We start from the raw sequence: 16,532 nt of genomic DNA, 5'->3' as shown, positions 1-16,532 counted from the left end.
TTCTTGTATTTTTGATTTCTAAACTGAAAGGTTTTTGTAATTAATGTCACAACAGCAGCATTTGACACTCTCATGGTGGGGCAAAATGGGAGAAAAACACTACCTATAAACACTACATTTAACATGACAAATGTTTGGATTTAAAAAAATATTTAAATGAATCCTAAAACTAGTAAAAAGTTTAAAACACCTACTTCTAACAGAGACTCCCTAAAGATAAAAATCCTTCTTAGAATACAGCGCTTATTTCAAAGTTGGCTATATTATATATTATATAACAAATCCTGCTATAGTACTTTGCTCCTGAATTGCACACTACAACAAATCAAAATCCATCCTGTCTCCTCTTCCTCATTAAAGGTGAAATTGATCTTTACATATCTTCCGTGCTCTACTTTTTCCTTTTCCTTTCCCACCAAACAGGAGTCCGTGAGAGACTAGCGAGACTTTCACTCTTCAGTAACATTTTCAGTAAAAAGCTTGCAGCTCTAGAATGAGGAAGGTTCTCTGTACACCACAGTTTTCTGGTTTACTACCTCTCCTTGGCCCCACTAACCTCTCAGAACACAGGCTCCAACTCTGTTTATTCTGAGATGTACTGGGAAAGACTTGACCAGTTTCAAATGTCTTTTTTTTCTTTCTTTCTTTCTTTCTTTCTTTCTTTCTTTCTTTCTTTCTTTCTTTCTTTCTTTCTTTCTTTCTTTCTTTCTTTCAATTAATATTTACTGACTCCTTCCCGTATGCCAAAAATATAGTAACCCTGCCTTTGGTGGGGCATATGGTTCAAAGAGATCGTTATTAATCCAATAATGGTACACACAAAGGTTAGACTTCAAACATAAGTATTTACAGGAGATAGACAAGATGCTAAGAATGGCAGAGGTATTTGACTTGGTCAGGTTGTGAGGGAATGATGGTAGATTTAATATATGAAGAATAAGTGGAGCAGAAGGAAGAATGTGTTTGGCTTAGGTGTTAACATATGCAAAAGTTCTGTGATGGGGGAGGAGGAGGACATAGCAATCTCATGTGACTTGAAGAAGGCCAGTGACATGACGAGGATGAATAGGGCCTGTCGCCATGTTAATGATTCTAGCCTCTGTCTCATCAGCAAAGCATCTGATGAAAGTTCGTAAGAAAAGAGTGAACTGATTAAAGATTGGATTGGGGACAGTGCAGGAAAGGATGCTCACAGACCAATTAGTAGGTTACTAAAGTAGTTTAGGTGATGGCTATTGGTAGCCCAGACATGTGGCACTCACGTAAAGGGAGAGAAGTGAACAGGTTCAAGATATATTTAAGGCGTAAAATCATCATTACTTGATGCTGGGTTGAAATTGAAGATTTGAGGAAGAAAGGGGATTTCTACACCATTTACTGACAGTGAGAAAATTAGAAGAGGATCTGGTTTGGGGATAAAGAGCATGGATTCAGTTTTAAACATACTGATTTTGTAATTCCTTTAAGTTTTCTAAAAGGAGATGTCAAATAGGCAGGTGGGCATCTTTTCAGCTAATGTATTTCTGAAGAGAGAGATGAGTATATATGACATATAAATGGACCCACAGAGATCTGAATAATCATTGGTTTACTTCAAGGACATCCCTAAAAAATATTTTAAAACATGCATGGTCAGGGGCGCCTGGGTGTCTCAGTCGTTGGGCCTCTGCCTTCGGCTCAGGGCGTGATCCCGGCATTACGGAATCGAGCCCCACATCAGGCCCCTCTTCTGGGAGCCTGCTTCTTCCTCTCCCACTCCCCCTGCTTGTGCTCCCTCTCTCCCTGGCTGTCTCTCTCTCTGTCAAATAAATAAATAAAATCTTTAAAAAAAAATGCATGGTCAATGAATATATTTGTTCACTTATTTAACTAATATTTTACAAAATTCCTTCTATATACTGGGCACTATATTAGGCAGTGGAGATATTATGCTAAGTGGCAATTATTCCTACTCTAAAGATGCATTCAACAAATATTTATGATGTTATTATTATGTACTAGGCATCCATGCCGGCATGAAGTTCCAGCAGTGAACAAGGCAACAAGGTGCCTGCCTTCTTGGAGCCTATGTTCTAATACAGATGGACAATAAACCAACAGATAACAAAACATATGATGTAATCATAGATGATCATAAATACTGATAGAGTCCATCACTCAATATCGAAAACAGTAAGTTGAATTTATTGCTTGCTTAGGCAAGGAAGAGCTGAGTTTGTAAGACATAGTTTACAAGCAAAGGAGAAAGCTTACACGGGGTTTTGGAAAAGGAGGAAGTATAGAAGCTGGAGTGTTAACTTTAGCTATAGAAAAGTGTTTCCCAGACTAAGACTGTTTCTGACTGGCTGACTCTCAGAAATGTTCACTGGACTAAAGCTGTGGCTGATTACGTGATTTTTCAAAAGTAGATTGCAGGGAATGTTACTGAATTTTTTTCATACATGTGTGCACTTTTGTAATCAATCACTGATTAAACAAGTTTAATACTGGTTTTGATTATTACTCATTGCTATGATGAACAATCACTTTTTTCACAAAGAAAAATAATTCAGAGTAAAGAAATAGAGAAAAATGGAACTGCTGTTGCATTTGAGCAAAGAAAGGGAAAAAGGGCAGTAATTCATTAGAATATGTGGAAAAACAGAATTCTGGACAGATGGGAAAAGTGAGTTCAAGGGCTTGGAGTTAAGAGCCTACAGGGCAGTTTTGAGAAACACAGGTAGCCTGTGCAACTGGGATGTAAGTGGCTCAGGCTAGATCATATAGCCTTGCAAGGCAAGGTACGGAAAAGGAATTAACAAAACCTGGCACTAGATATGAGATGTAAGGAGTATTAAGAACTCAAGGATAAGCCCCAGTTTCTGTCCAGCCCCAGTTTCTGTCCAGCCCCAGTCTCTGTTGTGGGAAGCTGAAGGAATGACTATACCATTCACCGTAACTGGTACAATACAGTATTGCAGGTGCTATGATAAAAGAACGTATGTGAAGGCACAAAAAGAGGAAGCATTCAATACATTTAGGATGAGAGATTAGAGCCCTAGAGAGTGGATAATAACACATGAGATGAGTGTGTGTCCCCCTTAGCCAGGTGGGGTCAAAGACAGGAAGTGAACACCTAGGAGAACATCCCAAGCCAAGAGCACAGTGCCTGGCTGGCTCAGTCAGAGGAGCATGGGACTCTTGATCTGGGGGTTGTGAGTTTGAGCTCCATGTTGAGTATAGACTTTACTTAAGAAAGAAAAAAAATGCTATACCAAGAGCACAGCACAAAGACAAAGGAGTTAGAAACACTGTAATTTTCATCAAGAATGAAGAGACTCTGGGGCACCTGGGTGGCTCAGCTGGTTGGTTAAGCCTCCGACTCTAGATTTTCGCTCACGTCATGATCTCAGGGTCATTGAGTCCCACATCGGGCTCCAATCTCAGCACAGAGTCTGCTTGTCCCTGTCCCTGTGCCCCCACCCTCTGCTCTCTCTTTGGCTCTAAAATAAATAAAATCTTAAAAAAAAAAAAATGAAGAGGCCCCATGAGTTGAGGATACACCTGATAAGTCTAGGCCCTTCCTGAGAAATGAGGCCACTCCTTTCCACTCAGCTGTACTGTAGCTGTCCCCCAATAGTAGGGCTACATCATGATTCAAAACATTGCTTCTCCTCAATGTGTTTTGTCTATACTGGACCAAAGCATCCTCTGATGGCTTTGAAATTATTTAGAAATTAGATTGAACTCAGAAACTTAGTCCAAGTGAACCAACAAGAACTGGAAAAAAACAAAACAATAACCTTGAATATCCCTCCCTATCCATTACATCCTGGAGGAAAGGAATTAAAACTCATTAAATAAGTCACCCACATTTCTCTACAAAAGAGAGGTTTTGATAGATGACCTGAAGAATCAGAGTATAGCCCGCAGTGTCTATAGCAGTTCACTACAATTCTAATTCATTGAGGGTATATATTTAGATTTGTTGTTTATTATCAAAATGAGGATAAAACATAGCAAATAATATAAAATATTAATACTTCACAACTTACTCTTATTTTAACATTCTGTCATAGTTTCTTTAATTGTCAAAATGAGAGGGAAAAGAACCTATTGTTTATAATATTTTGAGTTCTCAAGTTCAGCAATTTTTCTTTATATAAACTTTTATTTTTTTCTTCTAACATTTTGTTTTGGAATTTGTGGATTATCTTAAAAGAATAGGCCTTTTTAATAAAAATTCTCTGAATGCAAATGGATTTTGTTTCTTATGCTATGACTTTTTTTTTGTCATAAAAACAATTGATCATTGTACTTAGTGACATGTACTGTAGTTTATCCATCTGTCCAGGTGTTCAATTGAGGCATCGCAGATTTAAGTAATTTAAGTTATGTAATTTAAGGAATCTATGATATATTTTAAAGAGAAAAAAATAAAGTAAAAATCTTGTCAAAGAAAAGGAGATAATCATACTAGGTTTTGTTGACTGAGCCAGTATTTTATGACTATCTGCCAAATACCATTATCGAAATAAATGAAAATGAATTTTCTGGGCATTTTCCACTTAATATCAACTTTTTAATGATCAATCACAATAGAAATATAAGAGATTTAAAGTATGAATATTTGGTATTTTGCTCGAACAAAACTAAGCACGATGAAATGATTTGTTTCATGAATGTATACAAGCTAACATTAGTGAGCATGTTGTAGATATAATGCTAGACTTCTCACGTGCATTTCTCAGTGGACTGCAGTGCAACAACACAACAAAATGATTACTATAAGCACAAAAGCACAGGTGGGGTAATCAATACTCAGCAACATTAAGTGACTTACAAGTTTCACAGGGCTGTTAAGTTTTTGTCAACCTTCTACAATGAGAAATATGAGTGCAAAAGAAATGGCAAAAGGATAATTTTTTAAATACATAGAGAATTTAGAAACCTAAGAGAAATGTTCTCATCCCCCTACGGCCTCAATAAGTAATATTTTCATCAACACTGTGTGTTATCTCTGTTTAGGAAAGCAACATCTACACAACAACTTAAAATCTTTCATCCACTGACAATACATCTCTGGTATCCTCTTTGTGGATACCTGCATTACTAATCTATATAATAATTAAGAAAGTAATGGGTAAACCTAAAAAAAAAAAAGCTATTTGAAAAAAGTTTAAATTTTATTGGACTGATTTCTATAAAACTTGACTAAACATAAACGATTTAGAAAATATTTCCTGGCATCAATTAATCATAAAGGCTATTTTAGTCTATCTTTTAAGTGTTTGCTCAAAATTAATTTCAGCATAATCAAATAATGAAATATAATGTCAGTATTCATTTTGGTACCTATATCATGTTCACACATACTTGGAATGATTTAAAATATATTATTACATTTTTAAGTACATTTAAAGCTAGCAGTAGACAATAGAGAAATTAAACAGTTCTTACCTTTTAAATAAGCAGTTGTTCAAAACCCAGCTATATATATATATATATATATATATATGCAGAACATGCTTTTAATAAGTCTTTCATGCTGCAGATGGCAGCAACACTTCACGTGATCAGTTCTGCTTAGCTATACCAGCAGACACATGGACAGACAAATTTCTATTGAGTATTCACTTTCTTCTTTCTATAACCTGTAAAAAACAAAACAAAACAAAACAAAACCAAAAAAACACTGATTTTGTATATAGGAGGGTGAAATTTGATGTTATTTTTCTTATTAAACAAGAAATGGGTTTTTTTGCTTATTTTTTTTAATGATTTTATTTATTTATTTAAAGAGAGAGAGAGAGCACAAGCAGGGGGAGAGGCAGAGGGAGAAGCTGACTTCCCGCTGAGCAAGGAGCCCAATGTGGGGCTTGATCCCAGGGCCCTGAGATTATGACCTGAGCTGAAGGCAGACGCTTAACTGACTGAGGCTCCCAGGTACCCTAAACTGTTTTTATATATGCATCATGTGCAACACAAAAGTTTAGTAGTTACTGTTTTTGATTAACAGACTATATATGTTTTCAGTCAATTCAGTGAATGCATATATTCCTCTATTTCCAAGGAAACTGAGTAACATTCTCTTATCAAATAGTTAAATAAAGGCAACCATGAAGATTAAGCATATATTTGAAAGTAGATTCCCAAATCTGATTTGCTATTCCTCACTTAAAAGCTAAACAATCATGACATAAAATCTAAAATTATTTAGATTCATTTAGGAAATCTCTTCACTTTGATCACTTGTATGTTGCATCTTGATCATATTCACCGGAAATGTATAGGCACTGCTGTGGCACATACATGGAGCCAAATCTCTCCAAGCTTTGGTGATTCCAGATCATCAAGCAAGGGTGAGTAGGTCTGATCAAGGATGCCCCGCCATTTTTAAATAGATAAAAAAGTGATAGGAACACTAAAGCCATAATGAATATTCTATCCAGAATGGTGCAAGGAGGGGGAACAAAAGTGGGGAAAATGCAATGTAAAATATAAAGAAACCAACTTTATCTTATAAGGGTGATTTTCAATCCAGTCTGAATGTACAAATCACATTTTTAAAGATACCAGTGTGGAGAGGTTTTTAAGTACCAATGCCCAGGCCACATTCCAGACCAATTAGAACACAATCCCTAGGTGTGTCTTCTGGGTGATGTATTCTTTATTAAAAATCTTCCCTGTTAGTACAAATATGCAACCAGTGTTGCAAACAACTTCCTACTCGAAGCTAACAAAATTGTATAAACTTTATTTTTATGTCCAAATCCCAAATGTGGCATTCAAAACCTTCAGTAATCTGTCTGTGCTTTACTTATTATATAAACCTACCACTAGTCTGAGTCCTTTAGAGTACAGCTGAGTTTCTCTGGGATGCCTGTGCAGATCCCTAGTCTATTGTCTTTAACTCAAGTTTTCAATTCACTGAGTGATTGCAAAATCACAATAACAGTAGTAATATCAGCTATATATTGGTAGAATTCTTTAGAGTATTTCAAAGCAATTCCACACATATGAATGACCTGAGCTGGGCCTCACAAGAAAACAGAGGACTTTAGTTGTGCATAACTTTGGAGATGACCAGGTACAACTCCCCTATATTAAAATTATAGAAAATGAGAAGTAAAAAAATTAAATGACTTTCTTTAGTTTGTGTCCACAGGTCTTTTTATCATACCAGATTTTACCTTAAAAGACTATTAATAAATATGTAAAATGCTCAACAGTGATGAATTAATAGATTATGGTGTGCAAATAGAATGGAATTCTCTTTTCTTAAAATTAAATTGCAAGCCTGATGGATGATAGAATACATAGATATATGGACAGTTAGGATAGAAAATATCTATATTATAGGTGGTGAAGGAAAAGCAAGTTACTTTGCAAAAGTATACAGAATTATGATCACTTTTTTGTAAAAATCAAAAATAATTACATCTGGGGTGTGTGTGAAAAGACAAAAGAGAGAGAAGTGCAAAAGTTTAAAGTTTATTTGCTATAGCAGAAGCACAGGTATGCAATCATAAAAGTCATACAAAATGTTTTTAGCTATATGTTTAAAAAGCATGACAGCCAGAATGGAGGTCTATCTTGTAGACCTACATCTATATGAAAACTAATTTTTAATAGTTATTATTTCAGAGTTGGGACCAGCATAATATATTTCTGAAATATATTTTGAACAAAACCCATTACAAGCATACATACATACACTTACCTCCCCGCCCACACACACACAATGGTTCAAGTGCTACTCTCTTTAAAAGAAATTATTCAGATTTGCCTCATAAGAGAAAATTAGTGACTTTTGTGAATTTATACAACAATTAAGGATTAAAATTAAGAAAAATAATGACTCAGTTTTTTTCCTTTATGACTACTCCTAGTCTTTTCAATTGTGTTCAAAATGAATCCATCTTTTATGCATACCTACTTCAATTTTTTAAATTGATTTATTTGTCATAATATCCAGCCTATAAACGTATATCAGATTTCCTGGGATCTATGACACTACCCAACATATTTAAATTCCAGCCTGTCAATATTCCCCTTCACATAATTCAATAATAGTCTGATTTGAGATGATACCAATGATGTGAGCACTAGATAAAGGAAAGAAATAAATATCCTTGGGTCAAAATACTAAATAGGACAAAACTTATACTCTGAAATAACTTTGTATCTAATTTATCATTAGTATACATTATAATCTTTTTTGTTACTAGTTCATTTTCCATCCACATAAGAATGCAGACAGAAGAGAAGTTAAGAACAGAAATTCATCTCTTACTGGATTAATTTTGAGGAGATTATGGAACATTGATGTGAAAAATATGGACAGGTATCTGTCAGGAGAAAGCTCTAGTTAAAAGGTTTAAGTTTGGGACCTGAAGATACTTGTGAAGATGGCAGAGCCCAAGGACACTAAGCTCACCTTGTCCCATGTTTACAACTAGATATTACTCACATCTGAGTAAACAAACTGGAGAGTGATCTGAAGACTGGCAGAACAAACTCTACAACTAAATGTAGAGAAGAAGCTGCCTCAGAGAGGTTAGAAGGGGCAGAAACAGTGCGTGGGGGCTGCCTAAAGGAGGGAGAGAACTGCAGTTACAAAGACAGGAAAGCACCAGGGAGCCCACATGGGAAAAATGAATCGCCATAATGTATGACCTTGAAAACCACAGGGGCTGAATTCTGTGAGTTCGTAAAACCAGCTGGACTTTGGGCCTGGAGCTTTAAAAGTCAGCTGACTCAGCCCTGGGTGAACGGGAGGACAAATGATAGCTGGGTCTCCACCCTTAAAGAGACAACAGCCCAATGAGAGGCAACACAGAAGTGACAACTTGCACAACAGAAGGAAGATCTGACTTCAGAGCACACTGGGGAATTCTCCAGGAACCAAGGAGGTGGCAGGTGCCATTTGCCTCCTCCCACCCCAAGTATAATAATAAAGGGAACAATCCAACAAGAAGATATACTATTGTAAATATATATGCACCCAACATGGGAGCACGAAAATACATAAAACAGTTAATAACAAACATAAAGAAACTAATTTATAGTAATACAATAATAGTAGGGGACTTTACATTGATGGACAGATCATCCAAACAGAAATTCATCAAGAAAACAGTGGCTTTGCATGACACACTGGGCCAGATGTATTTAACAGATATATTCAGAACATTCCATCCTAAAACAGCAGAATACACATTAATTTCAAGTGCAAATGGAACATTTTCCAGAATAGATCACATATTAGACCACAAAACAAACCAAAACAAATTAAAAAAAAAGCAAAGTCATGCCATGCATCTTTTCTGACCACAACGCTTGAAACTAGAAATCAACCACAAGAAAAAAACCTGGAAAGACCATAAAAATGGAGGTTAAACAACATGCTACTCAGCAATGAATGGGTCAACCAAGAAATCACAGAAAAAATTAAAAAGTACATGGAAACAAACAAAAATGAAAACACAACAGTTTAAAACCTTTGGGATGCAGCAAAAGTGGTTCAAAGAGGGTAGTTAATAGCAATTCAGGCCTACCTCAAGAAGCAAGAAAAATCTCAAATAAACAGCCTAATCAAACATCTAAAGAAGCTAGAGAAAGAACAACAAACAAAGCCCAAGCCAGGAGAAGAAAGGAAATAATCAAGATTAGAGCAGAAATAAATGACATAGAAACTGTCCAAAACTGAGGCAGGAAGAAATAGAAGATCTGAACAGACTAATGACCAGCAAGGATATTGTATCAATAATCAAAGAACTCCCAACAAACACAAGTCTAGGACCAGATGGCCTCACATGCAAATACTATCAAACATTCAAAGAAAAGTTAATACCTATTCTTCTTAAACTATTCCAAAAATAGAAGAAAGAAAACTTCCAATTTCATTCTATGAAATCAGTATCACCCTAGTACCAAACCAAATAAAGATATCACAAAAAAAGAGAACTACAGGCCAATATCTCTGAGGAATAAAGATGCAAAATTTTTTAATAAAATACTAGCAAACAGAACTCAACAATACATTTAAGAAATCATTCATCATGATTGGGTGGGATTTATTCCTGGGATGCAAGAGTGGTTTGCTATATGCAAATCAATCAACATGATATATCACATCAATAGGATAAAAACTATAAAATCATTTCAATAGATGCAGAAAAAGCATTTGTCTGGGACGCCTGGGTAGCGCAGTCGTTAAAGTGTCTGCCTTCGGCTCAGGGCGTGATCCTGGCGTTCCAGGATCGAGTCCCACATCGGGCTCCTCCGCTGGGAGCCTGCTTCTTCCTCTCCCACTCCCCCTGCTGTGTTCCCTCTCTCGCTGGCTGTCTCTGTCAAATAAATAAATAAAATCTTAAAAAAGAAAAAAAAAAAAGAAAAAGCATTTGTCAAATTACAGCATTCATGATAAAAGCCCTCATCAAAATAGACTTAGGGTGTACTTCAACATAATGAAGACCATATATGAAAAACCCACAGTGAACATCATACTCAATGGGAAAAAACTGAGAGCTTTCCCCCTAAGATCAGGAATAAGAAAAGGATATTCACTCTCACCACATTTATTCAAAATCATCCTGGAAGTCCTAACCACAGCAATTAGACAAGAAAAAAAAAAGTATCCAAATTGGTAAAGAAGAAGTAATACTGGCACTATTTGCAGATGACATGACGCAGTATATAGAAAACTCAAAAGACTCCACCAAAAAACTGCTAGAACTGGTGAATCAATTCAATAAAATCATAATATACAAAATCAACATACAGAAATCTGTTGCATTTCTATACACCAATAGTGAAGTAGTAGAAAGAGAAATTAAGGAATCAATTCCATTTACAATTGTACCAAAAACCTTGAGATACCTAGGAATAAACTTAACCAAAGAAATGAAATACCTGTACTCTGAAAACTATAAAACGCCAATGAAAGAAGTTGAAGACAACACAAAGAAATGGAAACACATTCCATGCTCATGAATTAGAAGAACAAATATTGTTAAAATTTACCCCAAGCAATCTACATATTTAATGAAATCCCTATCAAAATACCAACAGCATTTTTCGCAGAGCTAGAACAAAAAAAATCCTAAAATTTATGTGGAACTATAAAAGACCCCAAATAGCCAAAGCAATATTGAAAAAGAAAAGCAAAGCCAGAGGTATCACAATTTCAGACTTCAAGTTATATTACAAAGCTGTAGTCATGAAGACAGTATGGTACTGGCACAAAAATAGACACATAGATCAATGGAACAGAATAGAAAACCCACAAATAAACCCAAGTATATGGTCGATTATTTTTGACAAAGTAGGAAAGAATATTAAATGGGAAAAGAGTCTCTTCAACAAATGGTGTTGGGAAAACTGGTCAGCTACATGCAAAGGAATGAAACTAGATCACTTTCTTACACCATGTAAAAAAATAAACCAAAATGGATTAAAAAACCTAAATGTGAGACCTGAAACCATAAAACTCCTAGAACAGAGAACAGACAGTAATCTCTTTGACATCAGCTGCAGCAACATTATCTAGATATGTCCCCTGAGGTAAGGGAAATAAAAGCAAAAATAAACTATTGGGATGACGTCAAAATAAAAAGCTTCTGCACAGTGATGGAAATAATCAACAAAACTAAAAGAGAACCTATGGAATGGGAAAAGATATTTGCAAATGACGTATCTAATAAAGGGCTAGTATCCAAAATACATAAAGAACTTATACAACTCAACATCCTCCCAAAAAAATCCAATTAAAAAATGGGCAGAAGATATGAAAAGACATTTCTACAAAGAAGACACACAAATGGCCAACAGACACATGAATAGATGCTCAACACCACTCATCATCAGGGAAATGCATATCAAAACTACATTGAGATAATACCTCACAGCTGTCAAAATGGCAAAATCAAAAACACAAGAAACAGTGTTGGTGAGGATGTGGAGAAAAAAGGAACTGTCTTGCACAGTTGGTGGGAATGCAAACTGGTGCAACTACTCTGGAAAACAGTAAGAAGTTTCCTTAAAAAGTTAAAAATAGAACTATTTTTAATACCTACCAATTGCACAACTGGGTATCCACCCAAAAAATACAAAAACATTAATTTAAAGGAATACATGCACCCCTATGTTAATAACAGCATTATTTACAAATAGCGAACTGTATGTCTTCTTTGGAAAAATGTCTATTCATGTCTTCTCCACATTGCAAACTGGTGCAGTCACTCTGGAAAACAGTATGGAGTTTCCTCAAAAAGTTAAAAATAGAACTACCCTGCAATCCAGCAATTTTACTACTAGGTATTTACCCAAAGGATACAAAAAATATTGATTCAAATGGATACATGCACCCTGATGTTTATAGCAGCATTATCTACAATAGCCAAATTATGGAAACAGCCCAACGGTCTACTGACTGATGAATGGATAGAAGATGTGATATATAATGGAATATTACTCAGCCATCAAAAAGAATAAAGTCTTGCCATTTGCAACAACATGGATGAGCTAGAGAGTATTACGTTAAGCAAAATCAGTCAGCCAGAGAAAGACAAACACCATATGATTTCACTCATGTAAGGAATTTAAAAACAAAAAAATGAATGGGGGGGCGAAGAGGCAAAAAAAGAAACAGACTCATAGCTATTGAGAACAAACTGATGGCTGCTGGAGGGGAGGTGGGCAGAGGGGATGGGTTAAATAGGTGATGGGTATTAAGAAGGGCACTTGTGATGAGCACTGGGTATTGTATGTAAGTGATGAATCATGAATTTCTATACCTGAAACTAATATTATACTGTATGTTAACTAACTGGAATTTAAATAAACACTTGAGAAAAAATGCAATACCCAAATTATGGAAGCAGCCCAAGTGTCCATTGATAGATGAATGGATAAAAAGGATGTGGTATGTATACATAATGGAATATTATTTAGCCAGAAAAAGGAATGAAATCTTGCCATTTGCAATGGCATGGATGAAGCTAGAGTTCAATGCTAAGTGAAATCAGTCAGTTAGAGAAAGACAAATGTCATATGATTTCACTCATCTGTGGAATTTAAGAAACAAAACAAACAAGCAAAGGGGAAAAAAGAGACAAACCAACAAGCCGACTCTTAATAACAGAGAACAAACTGATGGTTACCAGAGTGGAGGTGGGTGGGAGGATGAGTGAAATAGGTGATGGGGATTAAGGAGTACACTTGTGATGAGCACTGGATGCTGTACGAAATTGCTGAATCATTATATTGTACACCTGGAAATAATATAACACCTGAAACTAATATAACACTGCATGTTAACTATACTGGAATTAAAATAAAACAGAACAAAATTAAATAGAAACATTATATAATATGCATAGTCTAAGATTAACCCTCCAATGTTTAACTCTTAAAAAAGTAAATAAATAAATTTGGGAACTGAAGACATGAGTGCATGACATAACCCATGGAAACTATATTGCATAAAGAGTAGAGTGTTAAAAGTAGAAGAAAGCCTTGGGAACTGTACTTCAAAACTGCAAAGAGAAAGAAGAGTCCACAATGGACAGAGTAGAACTGCCTAGAGACCAGAAGGAAAAAGGAGTATGATGCTATAGAAATTAAGAAAAGAAAGATTCCTATGAGTTGAGCAGTAATTGAGTATGCTCAATGGTACAATGAGTTACCAAAAAAAAAAAAAAGACATGTTTAGGTTTTTGTGTTTTTTTTTCTGATCTAGTTCTTCAAATATTATCAGGTTTTAAAGAAAGTAGTATTAAATGAATTTTGTTAAGCTTCCTAAATTAGTGCATTTGGGCATGATGAAAATAAAGGAAGCAGAGAAAATGAATGAAGAATTTTGTAATGTAACAGAAGTAACTTGGAAGTAATATAGAGAGCAAATATCAGCAACCATGAGGATCTGGAAGAGGGGGACAATATCAGGTCTGTTAGGCAGGTCTTATTATCCTGCAGAAGCATTATGGAAAGTAACAATGCAAGCAAAGCCCATAGAATACATCAAAAATAATACACCAAAAACAGGAGAATAAGCTTCTTATTCTGATAAGAGTGAGGTAGTTCTACCAGAATCAAAACCATAAATGTTTGATTAATATGAGTTAAAAGGTTGAGCCCCAGATATTATTTTATGAAATTATAGAAAGAAGATGAGGAACAGCGAACAGTTAGAAGATGACTTCCTGCTTTTCAGTGAATTGCTCCATACCCTTTACATGTAAATCCAAACATCTTGGCTCCATATTAGATTACAGAAAATATAATGTATCAATTAAAGTCAGAAGATCAAATTTTAATTACTTATAATCTAATTTTGTATACAGTTAGAAAATAATTCTGGAGAGACATGTAGCCTGGAGTTCTACATTTTGTTTTTATGTGAAAATTATGTCTATTGGTCATGCAAAAGGAAGAAATTATTTCTTCCTGTGTATTCACAACAGTCAGTGACAAGCTGAAATGCAACGCTACAAATTCTGTCTTCTTTTTACCTCTTACTTCATCTCCATTTCTACTGTCACTATCTTTTCTTGGAACCCACTTACTTGTGTCCCTGGTATCAGCCTTCCCTTCCTACAGTCCATTCTCCATACAATGGATACATTGATTATTTTAAAACAATGTCTCTTCCAGTTCAAAACAACTAAAAATAAGAACTTATCTCCTCTTTCTCCTACGTGTCTAATAAAATTACAGCAAATGAAGATACTGGTGGAAAAACAGATTAAGCAAAAGGCAGCCCAGTGTACACATTAACAATCTACAATGGAGAAAAGACCATATTCCATGAAGGTACCCGGCTCAAAGAGCAGCATCATGCAAGCTGGGAGTAGAAACCCCTTAAAAACAGAGTTAATTGAAAGTCTGTCTACTGAAATATTATACTAATCAGGTGCCCCATGCTCACTTCACTTCTAAACCATCCGTTTCCCCTGTGCTTATTGAGCATTGCAGCCCAGTATTATATATTTCCAGGTGTCCAAAAATAGCACTTGAATAATTTTAATTAACTGCATAAGCATATGATTTCTAATATTGCTGGAATAGCTTCCAGTGCCACAAAGCAAACCTTTCCTCACTTTAGCATTCAGAGTAGTTTCCCCATCTGCTCACCCTAAGGGTGACAGGCATTATTTCAGTTCTGAGCTTCTAATCCTAGTGCTACAGTGGGAGAGAGCTAGAGAGAAACAAGCATACAAAAGCAGAGAAAAATGAAAACAGTTAGCCATGTTCCTTTCTTAAATATGAATAAACTAAGACTACCAGATATATAACAAAATGAAAGATTAAGACATATAAAAATTACTGAGCAAAGAGGAAACAAATCTATGCCAGAAAACAAAAGAGAATTCTAAAACAAAACACCAGTGTATATCGAGGAATTGGAAAAATTAATATATCCACTAAAGAATAGCAGGGTATTAAAACAAATGAATGTTTAGAATTCTTGAAAAGTAACATTACTATATTCCGGGGACCCCTATGATTAAGTACCATAATCTAAAGAAAATCTGAATTTTTCTATTTCAATTGAGAGTTTTAGCTCCTTTTTCAAAAAATATTCACAAAAAAATTTTAATTAGGAGCATAATTAGCAAATTTTAAATATTAACTCTTTTAACTCTCAGATGAAGGTAAACAACAGCAATAAATATATCAATAGCCAAAGGGAGAAAAGGTAAGCAGAGCCATATAATAACTTGCTGAATTTTTAGTTTACATATGCTTAATAAATGTACCATTCACTGTGCACTTTGGCACAAGACTTGGGAGCCATATTTGTGTATTTACAAAAAAAAAAAAAGGCTCAATTCTTTTTCTGTATTATTTCATAATATTAGAAAAGAAGAAAATTATAAATATATAATTATATGAATTATCCATATAAATAATTAACAAACCACTAGATATTTTCTTAGACTTTAATATTTCTATTTCTGAAAAAAATGAAAAATTCTAACAAATAAATATATTATAAATTTTTTAATAAAATTAAATAAATTTTAATGGATAAAAATTGTTCATTAAATCATTATAAAAAAGGGATGTGGTGATTGACTCTCAAAGTAATACTCTCAAAGTAATACAAAGTGTTAGGACTCCATTGTGGGAAGTAAAAGATATTTTTATTCTTGATATATATGTTATAGTTCTATCCCCTTATTCTAATAAAATAGGTTTACTATGTGCATTTATGAATGCAGAAAACATCTGCATGCATGCATCACTCACTGGTTTATGCCTGGTGGTAGCTTCCAGGGGATGCCAAAATATTAATCCTTCTGCAGAATGGAATATTTCGATTTTTCAAACAGCAAATGGGACACTAGTGAAGGCAGGGAAGGCATCAAGAATCACCACATTGGTGGCAGACTTTGATTCCTGCACTTCATACAGTCGTGGACAATTATAAAAACAAAAACAAAAAAACCTACACATCTATTAACTTCACAAAGGAGGAAGGCAGTGAAATCTCACTATTAAGAAGTTAAAACATCATCATGAAATTTTTCAAATTTAATTTTAAA

The 16,532-nt window shown here is 34.9% G+C and overlaps 1 long non-coding RNA gene across 1 annotated transcript in view; it reads right to left on the bottom strand.

The window, feature by feature from the left end:
- Positions 1 to 5,446: 5,446 nt before the first annotated feature.
- LOC148108413 (uncharacterized) overlaps positions 5,447 to 16,532 on the bottom strand; it is a 129,788-nt gene continuing 118,702 nt past the window's right edge. The window contains exon 5 of the long non-coding RNA XR_015727892.1: positions 5,447 to 5,633. This is a non-coding gene — a long non-coding RNA (uncharacterized LOC148108413). The remainder of the gene's footprint in view (positions 5,634 to 16,532) is intronic.

The sequence above is a fragment of the Ursus americanus genome, chromosome 20 (assembly GCF_024610735.1).
Source record: "Ursus americanus isolate L20-20 chromosome 20, mUrsAme1.1.p, whole genome shotgun sequence".
NCBI lineage: Eukaryota > Metazoa > Chordata > Mammalia > Carnivora > Ursidae > Ursus > Ursus americanus.
This window is presented reverse-complemented; position numbering and strand designations above follow the sequence as displayed.